At 43.1% G+C, this 15,542-nt stretch overlaps 1 protein-coding gene across 4 annotated transcripts in view; it reads left to right on the top strand.

Moving 5' to 3' along the window:
• The first annotated feature begins 2,816 nt into the window (after nucleotides 1-2,816).
• The window catches only part of LOC110149985 (transmembrane protein 132B-like), a 92,753-nt gene continuing 80,027 nt past the window's right edge, over nucleotides 2,817-15,542 (top strand). For all 4 annotated transcript variants that reach the window (XR_011490654.1, XR_011490653.1, XM_070475077.1 and 1 more), the window contains exon 1: nucleotides 2,817-3,049. The gene's annotated coding sequence lies outside the window, so the exon portion shown is untranslated. The remainder of the gene's footprint in view (nucleotides 3,050-15,542) is intronic.

The following is a 15,542-nucleotide window of genomic DNA, read 5'->3' as shown; positions in this document are numbered from 1 at the left end:
GACCATGCCACCCAAAACAGTATATTATATACATTTTATTTTTTAAATTTTGGCTGCAATGGGTCTTCATTTTAGAGAGTGGGCTTTCTCTAGTTATGGCCCAAGGGCTTAGTTGCCCTGCGGTCTGTGAGATCTTAGTTCCCTGACCACAGATGGAACCCATGTGCCCTGAATTGGAAGGTAGATTCTTTTCTTTTCTTTCTCTTTAAAAAAAATTTTTTTTAAACTTATTTTTAAAATAAGCTTCCCTGGAGGCTCAGATGGTAAAGAATCTGCCTGCAGTCGACCCCTGGGTTGGGAAGATCCTCTGAAGAAGGGAGTGGCAACCTATTCCACTATTCTTGCCTGGAGAATCCAAGGGACAGAGGAGCCTGGCAGGCTACAGTCCATAGGGTCTCAATGAGTGGGACAAGACTGAGCAACTAACACTCTCACTTTATTTATGTAATGGCTGCAGGGCTTCTCATTTCAGTGGCTTCCCGTACAGGCTTCAGTAACTGCAGCATGTGGGATCCTTCCAGACCAGGGATTGAACCTGTGTCCCCTGCATTGGAAGGCAAACTCTTAACCACTGGACTACCAGTGAAGTCCCCCACATTGTATACTTTTTAAGGGGCAGCGCTCTGCATAGCACAAGGAACTCTAACCAGTATTCTGTAATCACCAGGAGGTTGAGCACGGGAATGCCACCTGGAGCATCATCCTAAGATAGGGCAGCACAGGGAAAACCAGAGAGAAGAGACAGCGGGGCAGGGGGTGGGGTGGGGGGGAGCCTAACTGCACAGACATCACCACGACAAGGTCAGAGCAGCAGCGACTTATGCTTTTGGTTTGCTTTTCACCACTCTTTTGAATAGACAATACCAGCATATTAAAAAAATAAATCGAACAATACAGAAAGAGCATGAATTAACCAACCAAGTTTTCTCCTGTCCCGACATCCCTGTTCTCTTCCTGAGGAACTACTGTTCGAGGTTTTTGCTGTGACGTTCATATACGGATGTGCCATGGAGTCCCTATTTTTTGCACCTTGTTTTTCCTTTTTAAAAATGCAGCCACAAGGAATTCCCCGGCAGTCTGGTGGTTAGGACTCCAAGTTCTCACTGCTTAGGGCCTGGGTTCGATGCCTGGATGGAGAGCTAAAATACTGCAAGTCATGGGGCAAGGCCTAAAAATAAAACAAAATATAAAATAAAAATGCAACTCTAAGAGAGTAAATCTTGAAAGTTCTTATCACACACACAATTGAAACTCTGCATGGTGACATATGTCAACTAGACACAGCAGTGATCATTATGCATTATATACAAATGCCAAATTATTGTGTTGTACACTTGCAACTAATAATAATAATGTTTTATATGGTTTGCCTCAATAATGATAATAATAATAACAAAGCAAAATCAGAAAAAAATTGCAACTATAAATCTTGCAACTATAAAAATCACAACTATATACACCACATAGGGCTTTTAATCTTACCACTTTTCCTGTTCCCAGGGTGTCACCCAAGAACTGGGGGCTAGGGTGTGCTGACAACCCACCATGCAGGGCCATGGGAAGGTGGAAGGGTCAGCTCCAGGTCTGAGTCCCTGCGTATCCGTGATGCAGAAAGTCCAGCTTATCTGTACATAGGTATGGAATTAAATCTTGGAGAGAGTTTTGGATGAAGTAGAAAAGGATAGTTTTATTGTTTTGCCAGGCGAAGGGGGACACAGAGGGGTAATGTCCTCAAATCCATGCCTCCCAACTTGGGGAAAATAGTGACAAGTTTTATAGTAATTATTCAAAGAGGGCGTGATCAGCTCATGGACCCTCTTCTGATGAATTGGTGATGAAGTAAGTGGGAGTCAGCATCATCAACCTTCAGGTCCAACTGTCTGGGGTCTACGTGCTTGTGGGTAGCATAAGGTCATTAACCCTTAGCTTCTCCCACCTGGAAGGGGTTTCCGCTGCTGCTGCTGCTGCTGCTGCTAAGTCGTTTCAGTTCTGTCCAACTCTGTGTAACCCCATATACGGCAGCCCAGCATGCTCCTCTGTCCACAGGATTCTCTAGGCAAGAATACTGGAGTGGGTTGCATTTTCCTTGTCCGGGAAGGGGTTTCAGTGTCTGTAAAATAAACTCGAAGATATTGCTGTGTGTATCCATTCACAGGGAAACAGGACTTTGCCCCAAGGCTGCTCTTGATTCTTTCTCCTGGTCTTGCATCCCCTCCCTTCCCTAATTAACAACTGCTTAAATCTGCCCGTTGGCACTCAGGCAAGGTCTTGGAGGCTAAATTAAGGCTGTTTCCTATAATCAAAGAAACCGGGGACACAGAAAGGCTCCGGTACCCAGGAGCCCCATAGGGCTCTGCACCTTATCATGTGGGCAGAGTTCTCTAGGGCTGAGACCCAGAGCTTGAAGGAAGGGCCCGGCCACACGAAACTTCTCAGTCGGAGGAGTGCATCCTCCCAGACGTCCCCCAGAGCATGGTTATCTTCACCCTGGAAGGATCTGGGTGTTAAGTCACACTGCGCTTTAGTACTCACCTCCCTACCAGGTGGGTACGGAAGGCCTGGGCAGCGGGGCAGGGCGGAGGTAAAGGACAGGGACAGGGGTGGCGGACAGGCATTTCCAGAGATGGACCGGGGACGAGGTGGGGAGTGTGGGTGGGAGGTCGGGAGTTGGGTAGGGTCCGAAAGTGGTGAGGATGGGGAGTCGCTGGTGGAATGGAACTAGAGACAGGACCGACGAGAGAGGCCAGCGAGGTGGGGGCGGAGCCTGGGTGGGTTGGGTGGGGGCGGGGCCTGGGCGTGTCTGGGTGTGTCCGGGGGCGGTCTGGTCTAGAGCGCGCGAAGTCTAGCTGCTCCTGGGAGTTGGGGGTCACTGGCAGCCGCTCTAGAGATCAGGGCTTGCGGGAATTGGTCTTCCGACGGGAGGCGGACTGGGCCGGGCGCGGACATCGCAGAAGCAGCACGGCCGGTGACTCGACCGCTAGTGACGCCCTGGGGCTCGGGGAGCCGGCGGGAGACGCACGACGCGTTCCGAGGTCGCCCCAGAGCAGAGGTAAGGCGAGCGCGGGCGGCTGTGGCGCTGATGCTGGCGGCTTGGGAAGCATCCGACCTTCAGGGGCTTCTGGGAGGAGGGAACCCAAACCTGGAGTTTGTGCGGGGGATCTGGCGAGCTGGCTGTTCGCCCAGGGGCGCCGGCGCAGGGGCGTGTCCTCCTCCCTGAATGGATGGCTCCTGTCTGGAGCTCTGGGGCTTTGGGGGCCAGTTTGCCTGCTCCTGCATCTCAAAGTGGTGCCCCACGGTCGATGAGGGGACGTGGCCAAGGGGAGGGTTCTGTGGGTGGTCTCCCAACTTCCTGCCCCCAGGTCAGTCAAACTGCGGTCCTGGGGTAGGCGTGTCCTGGCTTCTTGCTCTACTTCACCTCACACGAGGGGTCCCTGCCCTGCTTCTAGTTCAGTCAACCTGTCATCACGGAAGTTGGAGCGAAATCTCATCACGTCCATCCTTACAACTGTGGGGTCTCACTCCGCCGCTCCTAGATAATCCAGTTTTTTTTTCCCCCTTCTCCACAACTCTGGGGTCCCAAGAGCCGGTGTTGGCCTACGGAGGAAGGCAAGGTTACAGAGCCAGTTTCTTGCCAGAAATATGGGACCGCCCGGAGGCACCCGAGATTGAAATAAAAGCAGTTTGGGGGGTGCGGGTATCGAGGCTGGGGGTGGGGGGGGGCTCACCTTCAAGACTCTCATAAGCCCCGTGGATCTTGTAGAATTATTTGTTGGCGGTTCCCATAAGGAAAATTGCATTTCAAACCAAATGGAGTTCAGAATCTATAGTGCTCATTTGTAAACTAGTATTGGTCTAACTCAGCTTCCAGGACTCTCACTCGTAATTCTGTGTTTTACTTCCTCCTTTCCACTTTCGGGACAAAGGACACAGGGTTCACCATCTGATTTTGTTCATCGCCACCTTTTCTGTTCAGGAGTCTTTATGTAAGAAGTGCAAAAACCTCCTTTTTCTTAGATCAGGAATCAGAAAACTACAGCCAGGGGCCAAATCCAGTCCATCATCTGTTTTGTAGATCAAGTGTTAGAATACAGTGGCACATTTTCATTGATTCATCATCTCTGGCTGCTTTCCTGCTCCAACAACCAAGCTGTGTAGTTGTGACAGAGTCTTGAAATTTTCTTTTTCTTCTTCAGTCCTTAAAATATTTGAGCTGTATGATGTAAAGCACAAAGAAGTGCTGGCGAATACTTGTCTAATGGATGAATTTGTGAGTGGCAAATGAATGGTGGCATGTGAGATTGGCTGGAGCTTCCTTTTCTGGTGCAGTTATTCAGTAGGGCTGTATCTTTGCTGACCCCACCGAATCTTGTCTTCGCCTGCCTTGTCTGTCTGCTTTAGAAGATCTTTTTTCAAGGAATAAGACCGTTGTATTGTCGTTGTTCAGTTGCTAAGTTCAGTCACTAAGTCGTGTCCAACTATTTGCGACACAGTATAGCCCTCCAGGATCCTCTGTGCATGGGATTTCCCAGGCAAGAATGCCGGAATGGGTTTCCATTTCCTTCTCCAGGGGATCTTCCCAACCCAGGGATTGGATCCTTGTCTCTAAATTGACAGGCGGATTCTTTACTGATGAGTCACCAGCAAAGCCTTAGAAATTAGCTGGGGAGTTCTAGTTGGGAAGGTACTGGGGACCAACCAAGATACTTGCAAGAGGTGGCCAGGTGGCCACCGTGGTCTTACCCATCCAGATATTGGGCCTGAGAAGTCCAAATGTGGTTTTCCAACTCTACACCCTCAGAAAATTCTGTCTGGATATCTGTGGATCTGTGGATATGTGATATCTATGGATATCTGTATCATAGGGCATACATATATTTTCTTACACTATTTCATCAAGTAGTAATGTTTTCAAACTCCAAGAACAACTCAGATGGTGTTTATTACTTCTGTGAGAATGAATTTTGCATTCCTTTTAGAAGAGATAAGAAAGATTGCATGAGAAAAACTAAGTATATAACCAAAGTTACATAATTAGGAGACGGGCTCACATTTTTTAAAACTACATATGTTTAAAATTTTTATTTACTTATTTGTTTTTGATGGCCCTGGGTCTTTGTTGCTGCAAGAGGGCTTTCTCTAGTTGCGGCGAGAGAGGGCTACTTTCTAGTCCTGGTGCGTGTGCTTTTCATTGCCATGGCTTCTCTTGTTGCAGAGCACAAGCCCTAGCGTGTGCAGGCTTCGGTAGTTGTGCTCTGTGGCCTCAGTAGTTGTGGCTTCCAGGCTCCAGAGTGTGGGCCCAGTAGTTGGGGAGCCCTGGCTTCGTTGTGCCGTGGTATGTGAGATCTTCCCGGACCAGGGATCGAACCTGTGTCTTCTGCACTGGCAGGTGGATTCTTAACCACTAGACTGCCAGGCAAGTCCAAGTTTTCACATTTTATGCCTCTTCCCCTCAACACTCTTCCTCCCCTTTTCCTTGTTGGCCTTGCTTGTGCTGCTAGAAACACAGAAATGTTTGCTTTGGGATGCCAATGTGTGCCTAATATTCCCATAATATCTATTCCATAATATTAATAAATATTGCTTATTTTATCCTTTCTGTTGAATTATGCTATCAGATGAGATGTTAAATGCAGACTCATGGGATGTGTCTGACAAAGTGAGTATATGAATATATTCCTAAAAAAAAATCCTGCAGAAGCTGTAATCTCTGAATTGTGACAACCTTAGGTGGAATCGTTTTAATAGAATATAACTTACAAACTGCCTGCAGTACTGTGATAAGAATTTTAAAAGCTGTTCAGTGCAAAAACCCAGTGCATTGGGTTAGAAAGGCAGAAAAAGTCTTGATTTTAAACAGTATTGTAATGAATACTCATTGTGAGGCCATGTGAGTAAATGAATTTGAAAGTCATGTGATTATAAAGGAGGACAGAAGAGATTAGGAAAAGGAGCACATTTGAAAGTATTCTAACCAGTAATGTCAAGCCAAAGGAAATGAGAATCACACTAACAGGCTCCTTGTTTAGGGTCTAGATAGATCCAGAGAGCTTGGCAGTTGTTCTTTACATGAATATTGTTGTCCCTGTTACCTTGGATATACCTGAGTATTTCTAAGTGAAAAAACCAGGTCAACGTATATGTGCTTCTTTAACTGACCCACAGATGCACAGATCTATAGTCTGAAGAGCTGCTATAGCTAATATGAAGACCAGGGAGCATGATCATAGATGCTTATTTATGTCAAATTGTTGGGGTTATTTGTTATTTAGCTACAGCTAACTGATACACCCACTCTGATCTCTACCTTCTCTTCAATACTTTATCCTTTACTCCACATACAACATATTTTGGAAACAATTTATGTGTTACCTCACATTGTTCTCTAGCTTTATTAATATATTATTTAAGACTGCAAATGAGAGAAACTCAGTTGAAACTGGCTTAATGCACAGGGGCAATTCATTAACTCACATAATAAATTCATACAGATCAAAGCATTGAGATAATATTATTAGGATCTTCTTTTGTTCAGCATTCTGAGAGTTTTCTTATATTTCCTTGTAGGGGAAAGGTGAGACCCCAGAAGCTCTAAGTTTTCATTCAACCAGGTTATTACATACTCAGAGTAAATCAAAACTTCTCTTTTTCAGTAATTACAGATAGGGCACACAAAGGGCAAGCATGCCTTGAATATTGGAGTGAAATTCTTCTTTTCAGCCCTCAGATAGCCTATTTTGTGATACTGGTGCGTCTTTAAGTTGATTTGAAGGTTCTGATAGCTTACGCATACAGTGAACAGTGTTGGTGTTCATGGTCTCTGAAGGAGAAAATTTAACTCTAGGACCAAAGATGGATCTGTTACTCAGATCGTGTAGCAAAGTTTTCTTAAAGTGTAAAGGGACAGAGAAAGATTCTGACGTAGACATCAGAAAGGGCAGAAAGAGTACCCACCCTCACTAGTTTAAGCAGGGCATTATATACTTCTGAACTGGCTGCTGAGAATAGGTAAAAAGAATACCTCAAGGTTGTAAGAGTTTCACCCGACCCTTTCCCAAGGCATACTTTCTGAGATAATTTAAGCACAAGATTAGCCAGGGAGAATGGGTTCCAGGCAATGTCTCAGGGCAAGATATACTGTGCTTTGCTGTGTAATCAGGGGTACAAGTCTTGAGAAACAGGTTCCCAGGCAAGATTTGTTACAATTATAATCAGTAACATGTAGCCCAAGAAAAGCATTTCCATGAGCAAGACACTGGCTGTGTAATAAGCTCTGGACCTAAGGAAAAGCCAGTTCTTGGGTAAGATACATTGTTGCACAAGGCTTAAAATAAACATGAACTAGAATGTTCACCTCCTCCTTAAAGTGCCCTGGACTCCCTGCCTAGGTTAACTCTCTCAGTTCTTTATAATTCCCTTATGTAGCAAGCTCCACAGTGTGGCCCATGTTTCTCACAGGCCTGGGATGTCCTCGGTCACTGTCTGCTGGATGAATATCCCTGTGTGTTTCATAATCAAAGATACCGTGAGTCTATGCCAGCAGTCAGCTTGCTGAGTGACCTGCGGTTGATCAGGCAGGGTTGCTGAGGCACTAGCAAAGCTTTTGCATGAGGCAGTCCAGTGCCCTGAGCTGGGTCCTCGACCTCAGATGATCAGATTTAGTTCCAGACCACACTGCAGAAGTATACGCTCAATGAAACCCAATTAGCAATAGGTCTCAAGGATGCAGAGTGTAATTGCTTATTTTCCTAAATAACAGAGACACACTGTGACTTAATTATAATAGTTTGATTGTGAAATAGAATTGGGGTAATTTCCAAGTAAGTATATCTTATATTAATGAGATTTGTTCAATCTTATTGGCATTACTGTGAAATGCCTTCATGCTGCAAATTATTTTCTAAATTGCTCATGTCATCTGTGGAAGAAAAACATCTGATTTCCTTCTGGAGGTGAAATGTGTGTGTTTCAGAGAAGTTTCCATGCTCAACTTTCCTGGTGACAAGACTTGATTGTGCAAACAAAAGAAAGCAAAAAAAAAAAAAAAAAAAAAATTGTGTATCTCCAAAGCATCAGTGTTCAGTTTAATATCCACCATAAAACATCCATTCCATGTATTAGGAATTTTTTCACCAGGAGTCTGGAAAGCTGAATCCATCAATAGTCAAGGGTCTTAACATTTGAGACCCAACTCTGCCTCTGGGTATCAACAGTGTTACCAAATACTACAAAAACATTGGAGTTTGGAGCAGAGACATGTCATTGTAGGGCCATGCCAAGAGACAAGTGGCAACTCTATGCCGCCCAAACCCCAAATTCCCTGAAGGGTTTTAGCAAAGCATTTTAAAGGCAGGATAAAGGAGGGGCATGGTTGGTTGCTGCAAACTTGGTGTAGGAATCCTTTGTTCTTGCAATTGTCTATGTAGGTCAGGTGATGATATTCCTATAAACCTCCAACAGTAATATTATTCTCCATTTTGCAACTTTTTATCTCCGTATGAATGGAAAAGTGCTATACCTTTAAGGTCAGAGCCTTGAGGATCCTGTGTATTTCAGGCTGTAGGCAACATTCTTGTAGCAAAACAATAAAATACAAAGGTTAAAGTAAAAGAAATAGATCTACTATGGAGTCAGATTTGTTCTTCCCTATTATAACATGAAGTTTCCCAAGTGGTAAAAAATCTGCCTGCAATGCAGGAGATGCAGGTTTGATCCCTGGGTTGGGAAGATCTGCTATAGAAGGAAATGGCAATCCACTCTAGTATTCTTGCCTGAAAAATCCCATGGACAGGGGAGCTGGGGGGTCCATGGGGTCACAGAGAGTCAGACATGACTTAACAACTAAGCAAACAACTAAACAACAGCAATTGTAACATGACCTTAGACAGATATTTAACATTCCTTTTCTCCAACTTGTTCACTTATAAAGTAAGTGAGACATTCACTCATTGGGTAACTCCTATGTACAAGTGCTTTTCTAGGCATTAGGAGAAGAGCAGCCCATGTGGGTAGACTAGATTCTTTTCTTTTTTTTTTTCTTCATTTATTTTTATTAGTTGGAGGCTAATTACTTTACAATATTGTAGTGGTTTTTGCCATACATTGACATGAATCAGCCATGGATTTACATGTATTCCCCATCCCGATCCCCCCTCCCACCTCCCTCCCCATTCCATCCCTCTGGGTCTTCCCAGTGCACCAACCCTGAGCACTTGTCTCATGCATCCAACCTGGGCTGGTGATCTGTTTCACCCTTGATAGTATACTTGTTTCAATGCTATTCTCTCAGAACATCCCACCCTCGCCTTCTCCCACAGAGTCTAAAAGTCTGTTCTGTACATGTGTCTCTTTTTCTGTTTTGCATATAGGGTTATCATTACCATCTTTTTAAATTCCATATATATGCATTAGTATACTGCATTGGTCTCTATCTTTCTGGCTTACTTCACTCTATATAATGGGCTCCACTTTCATCCATCTCATTAGAACTGATTCAAATGAATTCTTTTTAATGGCTGAGTAGTAGTCCATGGTGTATATGTACCATAGCTTCCTTGTCCATTCGTCTGCTGATGGGCATCTAGGTTGTTTCCATGTCCTGGCTATTATAAACAGTGCTGCGATGAACATTGGGGTGCATGTATCTCTTTCAGATCTGGTTTCCTCAGTGTGTATGCCCAGGAGTGGGATTGCTGGGTCATGTGGCAATTCTATTTCCAGTTTTTTAAGGAATCTCCACACTGTTCTCCATAGTGGCTGTACTAGTTTGCATTCCCACCAAGAGTGTAAGAGGGTTCCCTTTTCTCCACACCCTCTCCAGCATTTATTGCTTGTAGACTTTTGGATAGCAGCCATCCTGACTGGCATGTAATGGTACCTCATTGTGGTTTTGATTTGCATTTCTCTGATAATGAGTGATATTGAGCATCTTTGCATATGTTTGTTAGTCATCTGTATGTCTTTGGAGAAATTAGACTAGATTCTTAATTTCTTGGAGCTTACATTCTAGCAGCAAAGACAAAAAACACATAGATGAATGATAAATGAATAATTAAGCAAAGGTTAATTTGATGCAAATACAATTAGAAGATATAATTGAGGTGGGGGTTGTGACTTTGGGAGGAGGATCAGGAAAGTACCTCTGAGAGTGGTAACATTTGAGTGGCGATTTGAATTATAAGTCGTTGTTGTTTAGTCACTCAAGTTGTGTCTGACTCTTTTGCGACCCCATGAACTGTAGCCGACCAGGCTTCTCTGTCTATGGGATTTCCCAGGCAAGAATACTGGAGTGGGTTGCCATTTCCTTCTCCAGGGGATCTTTCCAAGCCAGGGATCGAATCCAAGTCTCCTGCATTGCACGTGGATTCTTTACCACTGAGCCACCGGGGAAGTGAGGAATGGAAAATTTGGAGTGGGAACATTCCAGGCAGACAGAATGGCAGAGGGAGCCTTGAGATGGAAACTGATTGATGTCTTAAAATATCTTCAATTATACATTTCAACCATTTCTCCTCTTGTAGAAATTTCAAAACCATGTTCCACCTTTAGCATCCTGTTTTCTCCATTGTCATGGGTTGGATTTAATTGTTCTTATCTAGATTGAGCTTTCATTCAGACAATTTCCGAATGAATTGAATGTGTCTAGTTAATTAAATTGCTTATAACTCCTTCCTAGATTTCTGGAATTTGTTTTCACCATTCCCAATCTAGCACATACTTCCTTCCTGGCCAGTTTTCTAATGTGATCAGCCAACAGACACTAAAGCATAGAGGTAAAGAATCTGCTTACAAGGCAGGAGACACGGGAGACAGGTGTTCTGTCCCTGGTTGGGAAGATCCCCTGGAGGAGGAAATACTCCAGTATTTGTGCCCCAAAAATTTCATGGACAGAGAAGCCTGGTGGGCTACAATCCAAAGGGTCGTGAAGAGTAGGATAGGACTGAGCGACTAAGCAAGCACTCTCTAAAGCATAGAGGAACAAGAAAATGCTGCTGCTCAAACCTTACACATCCATGTATCCTGATTCCTTCCCAGTTACTAGCAATTGCCCAGGAAGTATGTCAAATTTAAAATGGTCATTCATCTAGTATTTACAGCAAGGGGTTGAGATAGGCTGGGACCTGGGACACTTTGCTTGTAGCTGGACACTCCTCTTCTCCAGCAACAAAATACAAAGAAACTGTATGAGACTAAAAATAACTGTGTGGATATGCAGTTGGGGGAAATTCTGGATGAAATATACAAAGAGACCAAAAAAAAAAAAAACCAACCCAAAAAAACCCCAAAACCAAAAAACACAACTGCCATTTTGAAGAGCCTGGAGCAAAAGCATGGTACAGAGCATGCCCCCTGCGCTCAACACCACCCAAGGGGAGGGCAGACCACCTAAGCCATCCCTCTGGCCAGACCCATGGACACATCCCTGTGCTGTGCTGTGCCTAGTCCCCCGGTCCCCTCAGTCGTGTCTGACTCATGTGACCCCATGGACTGCAGCCCGCCAGACTCCTCTGTCCATGGGGACCAGAAGAATACTGGGGTGGGTTGCCATGCTCTCCTCAGGACACACCCCTACCCTCACCCAGTGTAAGGAACAAGCTCGTCCACCCTCGTGGAGTGAGCAAGCAAGGGAACCTGTTACTTGTTCTGGCTCCCCCCTGTGTAGCAGGGACCCCCAGTAAAGCCTTGGCTGAATTTCTTCTCTGGGCTCTAGTCATTTCCTATTGATTGGGGAAGGCCAAGAACCCTGGTCAGTAACAGTATGATGGCGTAATGTCCCAGCATTTCTAGGCAGATTTGATAAAATCGACATTGATAAAGATGATTAGAGTAAGGCAGCTAATACATATTTCACATGTTGATCAGATAAGTCATTGACTCTATGAAGGAATGCATGATGCTGTGATGTGTCCACCTGCTATCTAGAAATATACCAATCACCGATGATGGCCAGTTCAACTCAGCCCAATCCAGCACAATCAACAAGAAATTCAGAGTAAGGTTGCCATCACTCCATATCCTGGAACCCAGTAAATGTGCTGCTCCTTTTAATCCGTGATTCAGAAATAAAATGCATCGGCAACACGACAGCCAGTTACTAATGGGGGTGACCTTGTGCAAAAGACAATGCAGCTTTTGCATTTGTCTTAAAACGGGAGGTAATAACAGAATCTACTTTGCAGGATTGTAAGTTTGTTGATGCATGCCACGTGGTGAATATAACACCAACAAAGGACCCCTACGGTTATTATCAATTCTCATCGTACTCATCCTTGGTTGTCACCTTTTCAGTTAAAGCTCTCTGTGAATACCCAAGTTAAAATGACAACTCTTAGTCATAAAAAACAATGGAATCATGCCATTTGCAGCAACATGGATGGACCTTGAGATTATCATACTAAGTGAAGTAAGTCAGACAGAGAAAGACAAGTGTCATATAATATCACTTATATGTGGAATCTAAAATACAACACAAATGACCTTGTCTGCGAAACAGAAACAAACTCACAGACATAGAGAACAGACTTGCGGTTGCCGAGGTTGGGCGAGGGTTGAGGGAGGGAAGGACTGGGATTTTAGGGTTAGCAGATGCAAACAGTTATATAGAGAACGGATTAACAGCAAGATCCTGCTGTATAGCACAGTGAACTATATTCAATTTCTTGTAATAAACCGTAATGGAAAAGAATATGAAAAAGAATGTATCCTCTGATAGCTTTGCTGTATAGCAGAAATTAACACAACATTGTAAATCAGTTGCACTTCAATAAAGTAAATTTAAGAAAAAACAACTCATTTTCACTCTCTATTCCCTTATTCTGCTTTTTTTTTTAGCATTAATTACCATTTGACCTGCTGTATATTTATTTGATTGCTATCTGTTTCACTCTAAAAAAAAAACAAAAAACTTTCTGATCATTGAAGTCATCCTCCCTGAAGGATCATCCATGTCTAGATACGTGTGTTGCATATAGTTGGTGCTGAGTACATACTTGCGGATTAAACAAATCAACAGTATCACCATCAACCATGCCTCGTGGCTGAGGTTGAGCTGTAGGGACTGGCCAGTGGCTGAGTCCAGTGGATAATAAAGACGATTTTTAGCTCTTCTTGGTCTATTCACAGTTGGAGAATGAGCTGGAAAAGAATTTGGATCACTGTTTTTAGGTTGCCATCTCAGGTGGCACAGTGGTAAACAATCTGTCTGCCAATGCAGGGGAGGTAGGAGATGTGGGTTCAATCCCTGGATTGGGAGAATCCCCTGGAAGAGGAAACGGCAACCCATTCCAGTATCTTTTCCTGGAAAATTCCATGGACAGAGGAGTCTTGTGGGCTACAGTCCATGGGGTCACAAAGAGTCTGACATGACTGAGCACACACACACTCATGGACAAAGATCTGCTTGAGCTTTGTAAAAATAAAGTCCTTCTGATATGCTAAGCATTATGGGTAGACCTTATTACATTATTACATGCCATAATGTGACATCAGGGAGTTTTACTGTCATCTTGATCTCTGCTGAGCTGAGATTAAACAAAAACCTAGTAGACACTGGCAGGAGGCATCTAGGTTTCATGGGATTATGAACCTCCTCTCTTCCATGAGAAGAAGGATGTTAAGAAACACCTAGAATAGTTTATCCTACCCAAAGGCTGATAAATCATTATTGAAAGTGGAAAAGGAGGAATAGGCAGTGGTGACTTGAAGCACATTTCATGGCTTTGGAAGATATGACATGTGGGTCACTAATCTGGATCCTGCTTTGGCTACCTGATGTGAACAGCCAACTCTGGAAAAGACCCTGATGCTGGGAAAGACTGAGGGCCAAAGGAGAAGCAGGCAGCAGAGGATGAGATGATTAGATAGCATCACTGACTCAATGGACATGAGGTTGAGTGAACTCTGGGAGACAGTGAAGGACAGGGAAGCCTGGTGTGCTGCAGTCCATGGGGTTGCAAAGAGTTGGACACAACAACTGAACAACAGTCCTTGGAATCAGTTGAAATACCAGGCACCTTAAAAAGATGCTGAGTTTAAACAGGATTTTCTGAATGCTGTCTGTAGATTCTAATTTGGAACACTTTTGTTTTTCTTATTTTGATCCAGGAAATATACACTGTCCTCTTAAGTTTATTTTCTTATAAATGAATTCATTAAAATGCAACAAAAATTAAACAAGCTTAATTAACTTAAGCAAATGTAATATTTTCATGGATTAACTGAAGGGAATAGGACCTAACACATTTATTTGTTGTGTGCATCAAACGTATTAAATGACTAGCTTAATGATCCCTCCACAAACTAATACTTTTGTTTTAATGGAAAAGAGTTAATCATAAAACAACTCCCTCTAGCAACATGGAATGAATAAGTCACGGCAGACTGTCTTTCTAGATAATTAAAGTTCAGATTTAGCCTTTTCTTTTAGAAATACCTTAATTGATCATTTTATTTATTTAATTTTTAAATATTCATTTATTTATTTGGCTGCACCAGGTCTTAATTGCATCACATGGTATCTTGGATCTTCATTGCAGCGTGCGGGATCTTACATCGCATAATATGGTATCTTCGGTCTTCCTTGTAGCATGCAGGTTCATTTTAGTTGCTGCACGTGCGATCTTGGTTCCCCGATCAGGGATCGAACCTGGGCCCCCTGCATTGGGTGTGTGGAGTCTTAGCCACTGGATCACCAGGGAAGTCCCAGGTATGGAGACTGAGGATAAGGATGCAGTCCATCACAGTGTTGTAAGCAAAAGGATAGAGGTGCATAAGGAAGTTTAGAGATGTCTTCCATACCTGTCTAATATGTACAGAAGAAAGATTCATTAAATAAGTATGTAGAATACCCAGCACAGTATTTGATCCATAGCTTACAATTAATAAATGTGAATTCTTTGTTTTTAAGTATAGTTGACTTACAATGTTAGTTTAAGGTATACTGCAAAGTGATTCTGTCATACAAATGTATGTATCTGTTGTTTTCCAGATTCTTTTCCATTATAGGTTATTACAAGCTATTGAGGTAGCTCCATGTGCTATACAGGAGGTCTTTTTTAAAAAATCTATTTTATATGTAGTAGTGTGTATCTGTTAATCCCAAACTCCCAATTTATCCCTCTCCCCCTTCCGCCTTTGTTAACTGTAAGTTTGTTTTCTATGTCTGTTAAACATTAGTTCTTTTAATTAGTTCCAACTGCCAAAAGTCCATATTTTAAAAATAGATATCGGACCAAGAAGAAAGACTGAAGAAATAATCTTAATTCTCCAAGTACCTTCCTTTGTGATGATGAAAAGAAAAGAAAGTGATTTTTTTTTTCAGTGCCAAGCAGATGGTTGGAGTTAAAGGTCTACAAAGCATTGTGATGTCATTTGCATTAATTAATTTAATAATTAATCATTAATTAAACTTTATCCAATACTGCTTTCATAAATCTTGAGTATAAAATTGCTGCAAATGGTTGGAACTATGGTTTTTAGACTGATAATGTAAAAATGTGATTTATCTGCCTGTCTTATATGTCAATGGCAATGCATTTGAGTTAAGA

Source organism: Odocoileus virginianus, chromosome 12 (genome assembly GCF_023699985.2).
Source record: "Odocoileus virginianus isolate 20LAN1187 ecotype Illinois chromosome 12, Ovbor_1.2, whole genome shotgun sequence".
Taxonomy (NCBI): Eukaryota; Metazoa; Chordata; class Mammalia; order Artiodactyla; family Cervidae; genus Odocoileus; species Odocoileus virginianus.
This window is presented reverse-complemented; position numbering and strand designations above follow the sequence as displayed.